At 38.5% G+C, this 16,630-nt stretch overlaps 2 pseudogenes across 1 annotated transcript in view; one reads left to right on the forward strand and one right to left on the reverse strand.

Moving 5' to 3' along the window:
* The window catches only part of LOC148597451 (uncharacterized), a 33,229-nt pseudogene continuing 16,599 nt past the window's right edge, over window positions 1-16,630 (forward strand). The window contains exon 1 of the transcript XR_015918992.1: window positions 1-39. The product of XR_015918992.1 is annotated as an uncharacterized LOC148597451 (transcript). The remainder of the gene's footprint in view (window positions 40-16,630) is intronic.
* Window positions 1,062-3,657, reverse strand: LOC148597452 (uncharacterized; annotated as a pseudogene).

The following is a 16,630-nucleotide window of genomic DNA, read 5'->3' on the forward strand; positions in this document are numbered from 1 at the left end:
TGAAGTTTGACACAAGGATAGGAACAATGATATAATAAGGTACGCACAATCTGTAATTATAAAGACAAGGAAATGGGGTTTGATAATATTCTATTTTATACTGTTTCCAGCTTTATCTACTTGTATTTTCTAGAGTTCTCTGTAACCCTTCAAAGGAATTACTAATTGAAATACTGCTCATTAATAAATTTGCAAAATAATGAATAAGTTAGAAAGTGAGACCCGAATGAACGAATTTACGACATTCGTCATAGGCGAAAAGTACTTAACTATTCCTTAAGTATGATACCTTACTTTATCATTTGATACAGATTGCTGCAACAAAATATACATACATGTCATTCAAAAGTGTTCCGGTATTGCTTTCCAACTGAAAGAATGTTTCAGTTTAAACAAGGCCTATTGAACATTTTTGTGACAGATTTCTTAGCTTTCAATTTTTAACATTCATCTAAGTATCTTCAGTAAGACGCCACCCCCACTCGATTCGAATAATCCATGCAATGTAGAAAGCAAATGGGTATATTGTGTAAATACTACAAGAAACAACTCGATAGATTGTTCGGTAGCAATAATGTGCACCTATGGAGGACGCGCCAGTAGTAAATTTGTTTATATAACCACACAATTCCTTAAATTAACACATTAATTAACAAAAGTATTTTTGTGATGGCATAACCTTTATTTACGGTTATTAGCTGTAGTTTTTGGCCAAATATTAGAATGAAATGTAAACAAACCAAATTTTAGGTTTATTAGGGACAATTCGAAGAAGGGTGAAAAAGTCTAAGTCTGCGTCCATGAAAATATGTCAATATTTGACAAGAAGTATGAAGAATCAGTATCTACTGCTCTGTACTTTATCATGTTTATGCAGCCCTTTCAGGTACAGTCTGCAAATCATTTTTGTTCTATGGCATCCACCATTCCCTGCCCTGTCAGTTCACACAGAACAATCTTTTAAGTAAGGGACTTTTCTTAATGATATTCTCCCTGTACGTCGTCTTCAGTTTACCGGTACAATAATATTTTCTCTAGAAGTCACGTGTTCATTTGCAAAATTATCGATGATACATTGAATATATTGAACATATATTGGTCTTTGTGTTCTGTCGGTAGAGAATGTTAGAAGTTATGACAATTCTTTGAATGCCATTACAGGGTATTTGTTTCCAAACCTTATACGTTTTTCTATCATCATAATAGTGCGTAACCATCATGTCCGCGAGGTCAACTTCTCCCATGCTTTTCATTGTAGAAGTTAAGAACTTTTATCAAATGCATCCTGGACTGCTTTCTCTTTATTTGTAATATTCATCACGCACGTTCCCTGTACCCACATACCTAAACTTGACCTTCACGGGCGTAATTGTACTCTTCCTCACCTAGCTGCGTATTTTTGATCGTGGAATGTACATGTTTCTTTTTGTAAATCTATTTAAAAAATTTTGATGTTTGAAAGTTCGCGCTCAAATAGCATTGATGAAAAATGCTATCACAGACATTATGATAATATTTATGCAAATGACCACTTTTATTAAGTAAATATTTTACAACATGGGATCCTTTAGTTCTTCCCTGTCGTATACTGTCGAAAGTTTTACCGCGGTTCTTAATAAGGTAATCAATAAAGCCAATGGCTGCTTCCGTAAGCATCAATACCTTTACACCAAACTTGGCAATTTTGATGGTATGTACTGAAGCATGGATGTCCGTCCGCTAGTGCTGATCACACTTTCGTTGATAGACAGATTCTGGTCTAGTGTATAATGGTGTTGTGATTGTCGATTAAAAGAGTGATCAAGGGAGCCAATATTTTTGCGGAAATCAGTAGAATGTAATCATGGACCAAAGCCCAGACATGGAAAATGGACAAACACAACCAAAAACATAAAGTAACTAAAATTAAACATACAAAGTAAATGAGCAACTTGGACTCCCTTGAAAACTTGGAGCATAGGCCAGGTGTACCGGAAGGGTAAGTGTCTTCGGCTTTTTTCTAAAACATCCGCCGAGTTGCTCATAAACAAAGTCAAGTTCAGGATAGACGAAAGGGGAAAGGAATAGATCTATAAAAAAATTTTAAAAATTGAAATTTAATCGTTCGATTGTATTGTGGGTAGTTGCGGTCACGAATCTCTGCCTTATTAACCTAGTGGAAGAATTTTATTAATGATTGAAAACATTTCCGACTGAACATCAGTTGTAACCTGACGATCTCCTCACTCCGAAACTTGCTGTTCCAATATTCTTCAACAGAAGGCTTTTTAATCAATCCCAGAATCAACACCATGGCAATTCAACCTTTTATTTCCGATATTGTTGTTTTTTCCAACTCCAACCTATTTGTGCAACCGGGAAAAATGCCGAATCATCTCACGACTAGCAATGAACTCTCAAGCATATATGGATGAAATTTACATGTCCTTACTGGTCAAAAGCTAACTTTTCAACCGATCGTATTTGCATCTTTCATGGCGTGCATTATCATATTTTTCTTTGGATATATATTCTATTTTTATAGTTTATGTTTCTAATAAGTGCGTTCCCTATACATTGTTTGAAGGACAAGGGCGAATTTTTTAAACTTCAAATGATATTTAGATTTATATCTACAGGAACTCAAATAATGGAACATATCTTCAAATAACTGTTTAAACATAAAGTAACTAAAATCATACATACAAAGTAACAAAAGCAAATGTGCAACTCGGACTCCACTAAAAGCTGGGAGCATGAACCAGGTGCACCAGTAGGGTAAGCGTCCTCGGTTGTTCTAAAAACATCTGCCGAATTTCTCATAAAAAGTCAAGTCCGGGGAAGAAAAACGAGGAAATGAAAACTGTGACCATGAAATGAAAAAAGAAGATGGGTCACAAGGATAATAGGGTCGACAAATTTTGATTGCCACTGGAAATAGGGAGATGGGCAAGGTCGGGCAATTTAGCCTCCTGTAGCGGAGCGCAAAGGTTCCTACTCCTATCGAATACCACAGCAGGGTTCTTTAACGTGCGAGGAACGTGGCATCTTTCCAAACACGGTGCACCACTATGGTTTGCAGTCAGGTTTTCCGTATTATAGCCTGACAACCCCAACATGTAACAGGCCAGGGGTACCCCATTCCACCACCTGGGGCACACATCGCAGTTGCTTTGTGGGCAGAGCGCCCTAGCCACCGGCTAGGGTTCTGTGCACTATTTATTCGCCTTTTACGACAAGCTTAGCACTGCTGCAGGCTTATTCTTTTAACACCCGGACCTGCACGGGGCGACTGCAGTTGAATATAATACATTAAAAAAAATTGAGGTTTTTGAGACAGTGCCCTTGAAATGTTCATGTGCAAAGAACTATAATAAATAAAATGAAAAATCTTGATTCTGATGGTACAAAATATCAAATATCAAATTACATTTTTGAAAGGCAGGGTTTTTCTAACATGTTTGACATACACACTTGCTGATCCCTATACAGAGACTGACACTTATATGTAACAATATATCCACGAAAAATTATATTGACATGAGATGTATGAGATATTTCAAACACACTTCTGTTGTTAAATGCTCGGCTATTATAAAGAAAAAAAGTTTGTTAGTGTGTCTTATTTTTTAAATAGACCTACACGTTCAAATAGAGAACATGTACATTGTACTTCATCCTGTATAATTTACTTTTAAGGACCACATATGTATAAATGAAATACTAGTAAGTGTGTTATCTTAATTAGATAAAAATGATGTAAAAAATAATGTCATTTTAGTAAGATAAAAGGCCTCATTGTGAGTCAAAACATATTAATTTGGGCGCGTCAAAACAATAGCCTTTGCTTTATGTTCACGAATCAACGGCATTTCATTGTATCCATATAGTTTTATGGGAACATCCAGCAGTTCAATAAGCCGAATATTGAATACTTAATATGTATCTTTATGACCAGGTGTAGGTTTTAAACTGATATAAAACCACTGATAAGTCCGTATCTTGAACGGCATCTTTTCACGATACAAATCCTGAACCATATGTTTAAACTTACTGCGATCGGTCAGCGTTCACCGATGAGTCATCAAACCGTCCAATAGATCCATAACACCGGTAATCGCATCAAGTGACCAATAAGGTATTATATTCGATTTGTTCGAATGCAAATTCTCAAGTTTACATGAACCGGTCAACCGTCACTTGACATAATTAAGCTGAAAACAGATCGGTTACCGGTCATCAAGAACTGTATGTACAAGTAGTGTATTTCATAAGTTCCATGCTGAAAAATTTATTACATTTTGGTAAAAAAAAAATATTACTTAACCGTATTTCCAGGGTTTTCAGAGGTTATTCTATGCACGATTGTTTGTTGGGGTTTAGTGTCCCAGCAGCAATATTTCAGCTATATTCAGACAATGAACATGAAATTGATGATAAAATGAACATGAAATGATGGTGAAATGAAAAAGGGATGGGACACAAGGACAATGGAGTCGAATTTTGATTGCCATTGGAAATAGGGAGAGATGGGTAGGGTTGGGCAATTTAGCCTCCTGTGGCGGAGCCCTATGGTTCCTACTCCGGGGGAATACCACAGTAGGGTTCTTTAACGTGCAAGGAACGTGGCATCTTTCCTAACACGGTGCACCACTATGGTTTGCGGTCAGGTTTTCCGTATAATAGCCTGACAACGCCAGGGGTACCCCATTCCACCTCCTGGGGCACACAACCCAGTTGCTCTGTGGGCAGAGCGCCCTAGCCCCCTTGCTAGGGTTCTGAGCACTACTTAGTCGCCTTTTACGACAAGCTTTTAAAATTTAAAAAAATCATTCATAATTCAATGCAATATAAATTACATGCGTTACTAGGTATAGACCATTCGTTCAGTAAATTGGAATATTACAAAGTCCACGACACAAGAAGTTGATATCATTAAACAGCTTGATCAACTTAATGTGTACTTTTGTAGATGCTGTCCAGGTAAGAAAAACCTTACGCACAACAATAAACTCATTTGTGAAGGATTTACTAAATTAGATTTATAATATTTGCTATAATATTGATATACTTTGATGTACAATTTATGAGGTAGTTCGGGGTACTAAAATGACCACTGAATGAGCACGGATTTTAAAGCGTAAACTCTAACCAGCATCATTAGAATCAAATACATAGTAAATTCTAATTCCAAAAATGAATTGTAGTCTCATTGATCCAGGAATTTTAAAATGATATTAACAATATATGTATACAGCAGAGGCATTGCAAATTGCAAGTATTTCCCTATAAAATATAGATATTTCTTACAATCTAACAATATGTAACTTATATTGTCACCTGAGATAAGGTAACCAATTATATCTGGTACGACTTGTCTGCGGCCGAGTTGTCTCAGATGTCGACTTTCAATATTTGTACCATGTGATGTGAAGCAGGTCACTTTATGTCATACCAAACCACACCCTAATAGGTTATTAGGTTATATATGTATGTTAATGTTTTACCGCCCTCAGTTTTGTTTGTTGGGGTTTAACGTCCGAGCAGCAATATTTCAGCTATATTCAGACGATGAACATGAAATGGATGATAAAATGAACATGAAATGAAAATAAAAGGATGGGACACAAGGATAATAGGGTCGACAAATTTTGATTGCCACTGGAAAAAGGGTGATGGGTAAGGTAGGGCAATTTAGCCTCCTGTGGCGGAGCGCAAAGGTTCCTACTCCTATCGAATACCACAGCAGGGTTCTTTAACGTGCGAGGAACGTGGCATCTTTCCCAACACGGTGCACCACCATGGTTTGCGGTCAGGTTTTCCGTATTATAGCCTGACAACCCCAGCATGTAACACGCCAGGGGTACCCCATTCCACCACCTGGGGCACACATCCCAGTTGCTCTGTGGGCAGAGCATGAAATGATGGTGAAATGAAATATGGGATGGGACACAAGGACAATGGAGTCGAATTTTGATTGCCATTGGAAATAGGGAGAGATGGGTAGGGTTGGGCAATTTAGCCTCCTGTGGTGGAGCCCTATGGTTCCTACTCCGGGAGAATACCACAGTAGGGTTCTTTAACGTGCGAGGAACGTGGCATCTTTCCTAACAGCCCCGTGCAGGTCCGGGTGTTAAAAGAATAGGCCTGGAGCAGCGCTAAGCTTGTCGTAAAAGGCGACTAAATAAATTTCATTCATTTCATGTTCATTTTATCATCCATTTCATGTTCATCGTCTGAATATAGCTAAAATATTGCTGCTCGGACGTTAAACCCCAACAAACAAACAAACATTAATTTAGATGTATTTTGAACTTAATATCTGACCACACCGAACAATTCATACATACAATGTAACATAAGTAAATGAGCAACTCGGACTCCACTAAAAACTGGGAGCATGGATCAGATGCACCGGCAGGGTAAGCGTCCTCTGTTTTTCAAGAAACACCCGCCGAGTTGCTCATAAAAAGTCCAGGCCGGGTTAGACAAACGATGGAAGGAAAACTGACACGTTGATTAAAGCCCCGTGCAGGTCCGGGTGTTAAAAGAATAGGCCTGCAGCAGCGCTAAGCTTGTCGTAAAAGGCGACTAAATAGTGCTCAGAAACCTAGCCGGGGGCTAGGCGCTCTGCCCACAGAGCAACTGGGATGTGTGCCCCAGGTGGTGGAATGGGGTACCCCTGGCGTGTTACATGCTGGGGTTGTCAGGCTATAATACGGAAAACCTGACCGCAAACCATAGTGGTGCACCGTGTTGGGAACGATGCCTCGTTCCTCGCACGTTAAAGAACCCTGCTGTGGTATTCGATAGGAGTAGGAACCTTTGCGCTCCGCCACAGGAGGCTAAATTGCCCGACCTTACCTATGCCCCTTTTTCCAGTGGCAATCAAAATTTGTCGACCCTATTATCCTTGTGACCCATCCTTTTTTTTCATTTCATGTTCATTTTGTCATCCATTTCATGTTCATTGTCTGAATATAGCTGAAATATTGCTGCTCGGACGTTAAACCCCAACAAACAACAAACAAACACGTTGATTAAATCAGTTTGCATAGTGCAGATGGATAAACCATAACGATCTACGAGTTCATGATGACGACCATAAACTTCTGTAGTAATGACTTCAATGTTGAAGCAACATAACCCTGTTCCAGTATCCTATTTGTTAGAATTCTAGCGCGATACGAAAAGTCTGCTTAGTTTCGGCAAGCTCTGGCATAACGTATTCGTTGTGATATGAACACTCCATACGCAGGTGCTGAAGGGATGTTGCCACAGTTGAAAAGAAAGTTGACAATTCTGAATGAAAAGTCATCACGTTCGTCTCAAAAACTGGTCAATTATTTTTCCTTTACTATCGATATCTAAGTGTATGTCAAGATATGAGGCTGACATCACAGTATCTGTAGTATCCTTTATCTCAAGTTCTGTGGGCTAGATGCGATATATCATATCTTCGAAATTAGGATTGTTTTAAAATAATACGTAATCTATATAGCGGAAACTGAGATTTAAGGATCAAGCCAAACGATATTATTTCTTTCGAATCGGATCAGCTATAAAGTCAGCCTCATAAGAGTGAAGGAATAGGTCAGCAAGTAAAGGAGCACAATTTGTTTCCATTGGACTGCCAACCGTTTGTTGAAAAACACGTCCACCACACTGGACAAATATGTTGTCAATTAAAATTCCAGCATTTTGCAAACATCTTCCTATGTATATTTGGAAGATGATGTGGCATTATTTCTTACAAAGTATGATTGATTGATTAATTGTTTGGGTTTAACGCTTGAGCAGCACTAATTAAGCTATATTCAGGGAATGAACTTGACATGGGTGGTAAAATTTACATGAAATGATGATGAAATGAAAAATGGGATGGGACACGAGGATAATAGGATCGACAATTTTTTATTGCCACTAGACAAATGGAGGGATGGGTAGGGTCGGGCAATTTAGCATCCTGTGGCGGAGCGCAAAGGTTCCTACTCCATCTTCAAGGTTCTTTAACGTGCAAGGAACGTGACATATTTCCCAACACGCCAGGGATACCCCATTCCACCACCTGGGACACACAGCCCAGTTGCTCTGTGGGCAGAGCGCCCAACCCCTGCTATGGTTCTGAGCACTATTAAGTATTCTTGTACGATCAGTATAGTGCTGCTGTAGGATATTCTTTTGACAAATGGACCTGCACGGGACTATAAATTAAAGTATGAGGAACTCTACCTAGAATTATATATTTGTATCTAGGTGTACATTTAAAAAAAAACAAAAACCAACGATGTATTTTGTTTTAAGTCGAGATTTTAACTTAGTATGGAGAATAGAAGTATACAGTGTTGTAAAATCATAGAGCCCCGTGCAGGTCCGGGTGTTAAAAGAATAGGCCTGCAGCAGCGCTAAGCTTGTCATATAAGGCGACTAAATAGTGCTCAGAAACCTAGCCGGGGGCTAGGCGCTCTGCCCACAGAGCAACTGGGATGTGTGCCCCTGGCGTGTTACATGCTGGGATTGTCAGGCTATAATACGGAAAACCTGACCGCAAACCATAGTGGTGCACCGTGTTGGGAAAGATGCCACGTTCCTCGCACGTTAAAGAACCCTGCCGTGGTATTTGATAGGAGTAGGAACCTTTGCGCTCCGCCACAGGAGGCTAAATTGCCCGACGTTACCCATCCCCCCTTTTTCCAGTGGCAATCAAAATTTGTCGACCCTATTATCCTTGTGACCCATCCTTTCTTTTTTTCATTTCATGTTCATTTTATCATCCATTTCATGTTCATTGTCTGAATATAGCTGAAATATTGCTGCTCGGACGTTAAACCCCAACAACCAACCAACCAAAATCATAGATTTTAAAGCTATTGTATTTAGATAACAGTCTTAAACTGATTTTCTCCAAAAGATCTTTTGATTTTTTATGGTTCCACATTGCATTAACATCACTACGTGAGTGACAAATGTTGTGGTAGGACTGCACACCCTCTTTGACAGTTGTGAGTATAGAGGTTTTGAAAGAGTTTGGTAAAACGCCACACTGACAAAGATATTGTCGAATAAAAAAATTCCAGCGTTTTGAAAATATCTGTTCTTCGGTATAATTGGAAGATGAGTTGAAATTGTTTAAGTATAACAATTTTTTACTTAGTATTTCATATATATCTGTATCTAGGTGTACCGTCTTTTCAGCAGTAATAAAAATGTGTAGTGTTTTTGAGTCGGGATTTAAACTGAGTATGGAAAATAGATGTAAACATCATAGGTTTTGATGTAATTGTATTCTGTTGATAATTAACATGTATTGAGGGTTTCCAGAGGACGTTTCAAATGTTTCAGAATCCACATCGAAATAATACAACAACGGAAATAGTTAGCGCCGTGGTAGGACTAAAGGCACTGTTTAAAGCTCTGAGTATAGGAGTTAAAAGTCTTAAAAGAGGTTTACTGGTACATTTTGCAAAATTTAAAAGATGTTTCAAAAGAAAGGTCATTCTTTTGGAATGTTGGAGATCTTGAAGATACCGTCAGGTGTTCCCTTACAAAAGGTAAATTTCATGACGTTTTTAGGGACATGCTTGAAAAAGTTAAGAATGTAAAGTTAAAGGACATGATCAAAGATATTGAGAGAGACAATGACAAAATGATGCAAGAAAGTGATGGGCGTGAAGAAAGGAAGGAAATATGATATAACGCACCTTTTAAAAATGTAAATAGCACGGCATTCATGAATACGACATGATTAAATTAATCCATTCTATGATGAATTGCTCCGGCATGTGAGGGTGTTATGCTGAGCTATATCATCTTGTTAAGTTGTTAAATGTGATGGAATCAGCGACAAAAATGGACAATATTGGCAATAAAATTTTGAATAAGACTCTGCTGACAATCACTTTTTATTTTACTCTCTTTTCTTTTCTCAAGGATAAGATTTCTATGATTCAAACATTGACATGAAGAAAATGTTCATGTCATAGATAGTGGGTGAAATGTGGTGATGCCTTTAAACACATGGCTAATATCAGTTCAATGTTTGATCAACAATCTTTGTAGTACACGTTTAGTTTTGTAGATTGCAATGAATTAATTATTAAATTAAACAAACGCGGAAAGGATATAAAGTATATAAGACAAGAATCTGGATTAGAAGTAAGGCCGTCATATTAACAGCCATTATTTTTCTTTCGCTTTATATACAGTACCCTGTAAATACATACAGGTATGTAGTTTCATATAATATATATTTTCAAATCATCTTCCAAATATACAGGACCCGTGCAGGTCCGGGTGTTAAAAGAATAGGCCTGCAGCAGCGCTAAACTCGTCGTAAAAGCCGACTAAATAGTGCTCAGAACCCTAGCCGGGGGCTAGGGCGCTCTGCCCACAGAGCAACTGGGATGTGCCCCAGGTTGTGGAATGGGGTACCCCTGGCGTGTTACATGCTGGGGTTGTCAGGCTATAATACGGAAAACCTGACCGCAAACCATAGTGGTGCACCGTGTTGGGAAAGATACCACGTTCCTCGCACGTTAAAAAACCTTACTGTGGTATTCTCCCGGAGTAGGAACCATAGCGCTCCGCCACAGGAGGCTAAATTTCCCGACCCTACCCACCTCTCCCTATTTCCAGAGGCGATCAAAATTTGTTGATCCCACTGTCCTTGTGTCCCATCCCTTTTTCATTTCATCATGTCATGTTCATTTTATCATCAGTTTCATGTTCATCGTCTTAATATAGGTGAAATATTGCTGCTCGGACGTTAAACCCCAACAAACAAACAAAACCAAATATAGAGGAAGATGTTTACAAAATGCTGGAATTTTCAATCGACAACATATTCGTCCAGTGTGGTGGACGTGTTTTTCAACAAACGGTCGGCATTCCAATGGGAACAAATTGTTCTCCTTTACTTGTTGACCTGTTTCTTCACTCTTATGAGGCTGACTTTATAGCTGATGTGGTCAGAAAGAAAGAATACCGTTTGGCTAGATCCTGCAATCTCAGTTTCCGCTATGTTGATGACGTATTATCTTTAAACAATCCTAATTTCGGGGATTTGATACATCGCATCTACCCAAACGAACTTGAGATAAAGGATACTACAGACACTGTGAAGTCAGCCTCATATCTTGACCTACACTTAGAAATCGATGGTAAAGGAAAACTATTGACCAAACTTTACGACAAACGTGACTTTTCATTCAGAATTGTCAACTTTCCTTTCATCTGTGGCAGCATCCCTTCGGCTCCTGCGTATGGAGTGTTCATATCACAACTCGTACGTTATGCGAGAGCTTGCCGAAACTACGCAGACTTTTTGTATCGCGCTAAAACTCTAACTAATAGGCTTCTGGAACAGAGTTATGTTGCTACAAGATTGAAGTCATCACTACAGAAGTTTTATGGTCGTCATCATGAACTCGTGGATCGTTATGGTGTATCCATCTGCACCATGAAAACTGATTTATTCAACAGGTCATAGTTTTCCTTTCCTCGTTTGTCTACCCCGGACTTGACTTTTTATGAGCAACTCGCCGGGTGTTTCTAGAAAAGCAGAGGACGCTTACCCTACCGTTGCACCTGGTCCATGCTCCCAGTTTTTAATGGAGTCCAAGTTGCTCATTTACTTTTTATACTTTGTTTGCATGATTTTAGTTACTTTGTGTTCTTTGTTGTGTATGTCTGTTTTCCATGTCTCGTCTTTGTCCCTGGATTGCATTCTTTTGATTACCGCTAATAACCTAATAACTATTAACAAAAGATAAATGAAATGTGTTTTATTTATAAACAGTTCCTGCATCAATTAATTTAATGTTACAGGTGTACTTGATCTTTCTTGTATAAAACAACCATTATATTTGACGACTTGACCCTTCTTCTATAAAATAACCGTTATCCTGTACCGACTTTTACCCAGATTTAACACAGATGTTTCAAAATTGTCCAGCGAATGTGAAGTCTAGTCGAAATCCTGAAACATTTGCCTAGATCACTAACAGAATACATTTTTGTCTCAATTTTAAGGTCAGGAGCATACTGTTTTGAGAACCCTTCATTGGAGTGAACTGATATTTGATATATTGATCCAAGAATGTTGTCAAGAATATTTTTTCCCGATTTCAGTTTAAGTTTACTTCTGTCTGTAGCGTCAACTTTAATGCATCAAATAAATAGAAAATAACTTATAATGTAAAATGCAAATTTCGATATACCGTAAACGTGTTTCAATAAGTAACCATCAACATCGGCATTATAATCAAATATATAGAAAGATCTCAATCAAAAAACATAATTATATACACAAAGTACTGAAGACCAGAACTCTTGAAATAGGAAGCCAATCCATTACCAAAATATTATACCACGTGCAGTACAATAAATGAAATCCTTCAGTGTTTCAAGTATTTTAAGTTTTGTGCACATTTTGATAAATATGATAAATAAAATCTGATATAAATTAGTGCGAGACAAGTCTGATTACTGGGTTGGATAATAAAAGTCCCGGGTTGTTTTATTTTGTGATGTGAATTTTGAAAGTGTATTTTACTTTTTTTTTAAAAAATGTCTGTTGAAATCATTTAAAAATTACTTAAATATGATTTTCAAATGATTATAATGCCTTGAAAATCTTTCATTTAAAAGCACACTATTAACAAATCAAGGAAACCAAGGTTCTAGTGGAATCCTGGGACGACGACCCGGCATTGAAAACGGACACATACATGAAAGAATATAAAATAACGATAATAAGACGTACAATCACCAAAACACAACTCGGAATCTATTAAAAATTGGAAACATGGACCAGGTGTACCGGTAGGGTAAGCATCCTCTGCTTTTTCTAGGCACACCCGCTAAATTGCTTCTTAAAAACAAGTCCGGGAAAGACAAAGGAGAAAAGGAAAACTTTTTTCATGAAGCAGAAGGATACACCGAGCAAGATAATCCTCATCCAGAAGCAGAATTACAGAAAGTCTGCGTAGTAACGATAAGCTTTAATATTAATCCATACGCTAGTTCTCTATGTTCCCACAGATAAGAGGCTACTTGACAATGTGGAATCAAATGTCATCGCCTTTGTCATATGTTTTGGTAAATAGTTTCTTTTTCCGTCGATCTCTAAGTTCAGGTCAATATATATAAATTCACAGTGTCTGTAGTATCTTTATCTCAAGTTCGTTTCGGGCATATACGATGTATAAATCCCCAAATCTAACATTTTTAACGATAATACTTCATCTATACAGCAGAAACTGAGATCGGAGGATCTGGCTAAAAGATGTTACTTCCTTTGGATCGTATCAGCTAAAGAGTCAACCTCATAGAGTGAAGGAATAGGTCAGCAAGTAGGGGAGCATAATTTTATCCCGATTGGAATACCTACCGTTTGTTACAAAACACGCCTGCAACACTGACAAATAGTTTGTCGACCAAAAAAAAATCCAGCACTTTGGAAACATCTTTTCTTCGGTATATTTGGATTTGGATGTTTTTGAATCTTTTTTATTTAAAGTATAAGGAATTTCTAGCAAATACTAAATACACATCGGGATCTTGATGTACCGTCTATTTCAGAGTAACAAAGATGTATGATGTTTTTGAGTCAGGATTTTAACTGAGTATGGAAAATAGAAGTAAACATCATAGGGGCTTTGATGCAATTATATTCTGATAAAAAGAGGGTTTTCAGAGAGACTTTCTAATTTCCCCCCCCCCCCTGTGGATCGCTATCCTTGTCGTGGTAGGGGGGCTTGCGTGCCTCAGTGATCCTAAGAGCTATGCCAGCTGGAGTTTTTTTCTTCTGGTAGGGTTACCCATGCTGGAAAGGTCAAAGGTTAGAGGCCAGACTAAAGCGATCCTAACATCAACCGTGGGCCCGGTGTTTAAAATAAAAAGTGGGTTCACCTACTTGTTTGCCGTGAGTTGCAACCCGTGAGTTATTGGTGGGCGAGGAGGTCCTAGTGGATGAAGGTCGTATCTAGACTCCAGTCGTGACGTAACCCCCGTGTCATCGATGGCTGGATGATCGAGGATACGGCTGTATATGCCACTCGGCTCTTAGGTCATCTAAACGGGAGATCGGATGGACCCGGTTCGATCAATCGGCTGGTCACGCCATGCCCTTCATTTGTCCACCTGCTTTACTGATGGCATTTTGTTAAATCCAATGTTTCTAAGATTTTCAAAAGCTTACAAATGGTAAATGAAGAAGGCGGTGGCTCATGGGTCAATCGAGTAGTACGCTGTCTATGCGCCATTGATAGATACGCTCTGTTCGAGTATGTCGTCTCTGGAATCCCTGATGCTATCTGCTGGAAATCCGTAGAGTCCTAGCATCGCCCGTGTTGGCACTCGGTGGCGGGCGGGGAACAGAGACGATGAAACTTACTAAAACTTAACATGGCGACAAAAAACAACGGGGAGTCCAATGTTTCTTATTCAAAAAAAACGAAAAAGTGATGTCTGCAATTCTTCTGACGAAAGTGATAAAAACTGGCCAAGATTTATTGTAATTTCTGCAAAAGATAAAGACAAAAATGTTAATGACCTTTCTCCTTTTTTAATACAGAAAACTATCAAGGGTGTAGCTGGTGATGTTAAAGATACAAAGAAAATAAGATCAGGAATTTTAATTGAATGCCTCAGACCTGGCCAATCATCAAATTTGTTAAAATTAACCAGGATTGGTGACCTTGATGTGGTTTCATCTGCACACAAGTCACTAAATCAGTCACAGGGTGTCCTTAAATACCGGGGTCGAGACCTCGACGCCTTGACTGATGAAGAGATCTGTGAGGAAGTGAAATCACAAGGCGTTAAGTCAGTGAAAAGATTTACTTCTCGACGTGCAGATGCAACCACACCAATGAGAACAATCCTGTTAACATTTAGTTCCACTTCAGTGCCATCTCATGTCTACATTGGTCCATACAGGACAGCTGTCAGTCTGTATATTCCTAACCCACTTCGGTGTTTTAAATGCCAGAAGTTTGGGCATGGAAAGGGCCAGTGTAGAGGAAAACTGTTGTTTCCGATGCTCTGAAGAAGAACACGAGGGAATCGACTGCAGAAAAGATCTGAAATGCAGAAACTGTGAGGAAGCTCACATGTCATCATCTAAAGATTGCCCTCTTTATAAGAAAGAAAAAGATATTTTAAAGATAAAAACTGAAAACAAAATTTCATATAGTGAAGCTCGCCAGAAGTGGTCCCTTTCCAACAATTTTCTTGCATCTGGCAAAACATCTTATGCTAGTGTTGCAAATCGTGCTTGTCTGTCCTCGACTGTTGAGGTGCAGACGATCATGAGTTGGAAAGAGGATATCAATGGTCTTGCCAAACTGTTACTTCTAAATGTCCTCCATGGGAGCTTCCACATCCTTCTTTCATTTTTGATCTGCGTGAATATAAAAAGTCCGATACCAATCCTTTATTTTTACAACAAAATTTTTCTGAAATTAAAGCAAATTATCCGGATTTTTCGACGGTGTATACAGATGGCTCAAAAGATGGCGATAGCGTTGCATGTGCTGCTGTCCATGGTGACAGAACTGTAAGTGAACGGTTGCCATCGAGCGCTTCCATATTCACAGCTGAATCTCGAGCCATATTGTTAGCACTTAAATTGATTACTCAATCTAATCTGTCACAGTTTATTATTTGTTCTGACTCTTTGAGCTGTCTTTCGGCAATTAAGAATCACAAACTGAAAAACACTCTTATTTTACAAATTTTGTATTTTATTCATCGACTTCGGGAATTTGAAAAAGAGATTGTTTTTCTCTGGGTACCCAGTCATGTTGGTATTCAGGGGAATTCAGTTGTAGACAGGGTTGCAAAAAAGGCATTAAATGAAATAATAAAGGACGTTAGTTTGCCATACACCGATTTTAAACCTTTAATAAGGAAATATATTTTAAAGATGTGGCAGGACCGATGGGACGGTCTTGAACACAACAAACTCAATTCCATAAAACCCGATCTAGGCGTTCATCAATCCGGGTCGGGCAATCGCAATGAGCTAGTGGTCATGACTAGATGCCGCATTGGACATTCTAGATTTACACATGGCCATTTGCTTATTGGTGATCCTCCACCTGAGTGTATCCCATGTGATTGCCCTTTCTCTATCAAACATGTTCTTCTAGATTGTGTGGATTTTGCCAACACCAGGCAAAATTATTTTGACTGCGCCAATATGTTTGATTTGTTCAAGACCGTTTCATCTAAAAACATTATCGATTTCTTGCGGGACATCGGTTTATTTAATAAAATCTAAATTGGATACCTTCCTTAGTTTTTCAATACTTTAAATGTTTTATCGAATTTATGTTTCTATAAGTATTTTATGTCTTAGGTTCACCTTTTATATACCTTTTTATATGTAAATAGCTGCTTGTTTTAATTTCTTTTTTTATGAAGAGACTTTGATCGCTTTTAATATTTCCATTTCATTCAATGTTCTTGCCCCCCTGTGGATCGCTATCCTTGTCGTGGTAGGGGGGCTTGCGTGCCTCAGTGATCCTAAGAGCTATGCCAGCTGGAGTTTTTTCTCCTGGTAGGGTTACCCATGCTGGAAAGGTCAAAGGTTAGAGGCCAGACTAAAGCGATCCGAACATCGACCGTGGGCCCGGTGTTTAAAATA

This window comes from Perna viridis, chromosome 15 (genome assembly GCF_037379345.1).
Source record: "Perna viridis isolate PV_CMFRI_1.1 ecotype Kerala chromosome 15, ASM3737934v1, whole genome shotgun sequence".
NCBI classification, from domain to species: Eukaryota; Metazoa; Mollusca; class Bivalvia; order Mytilida; family Mytilidae; genus Perna; species Perna viridis.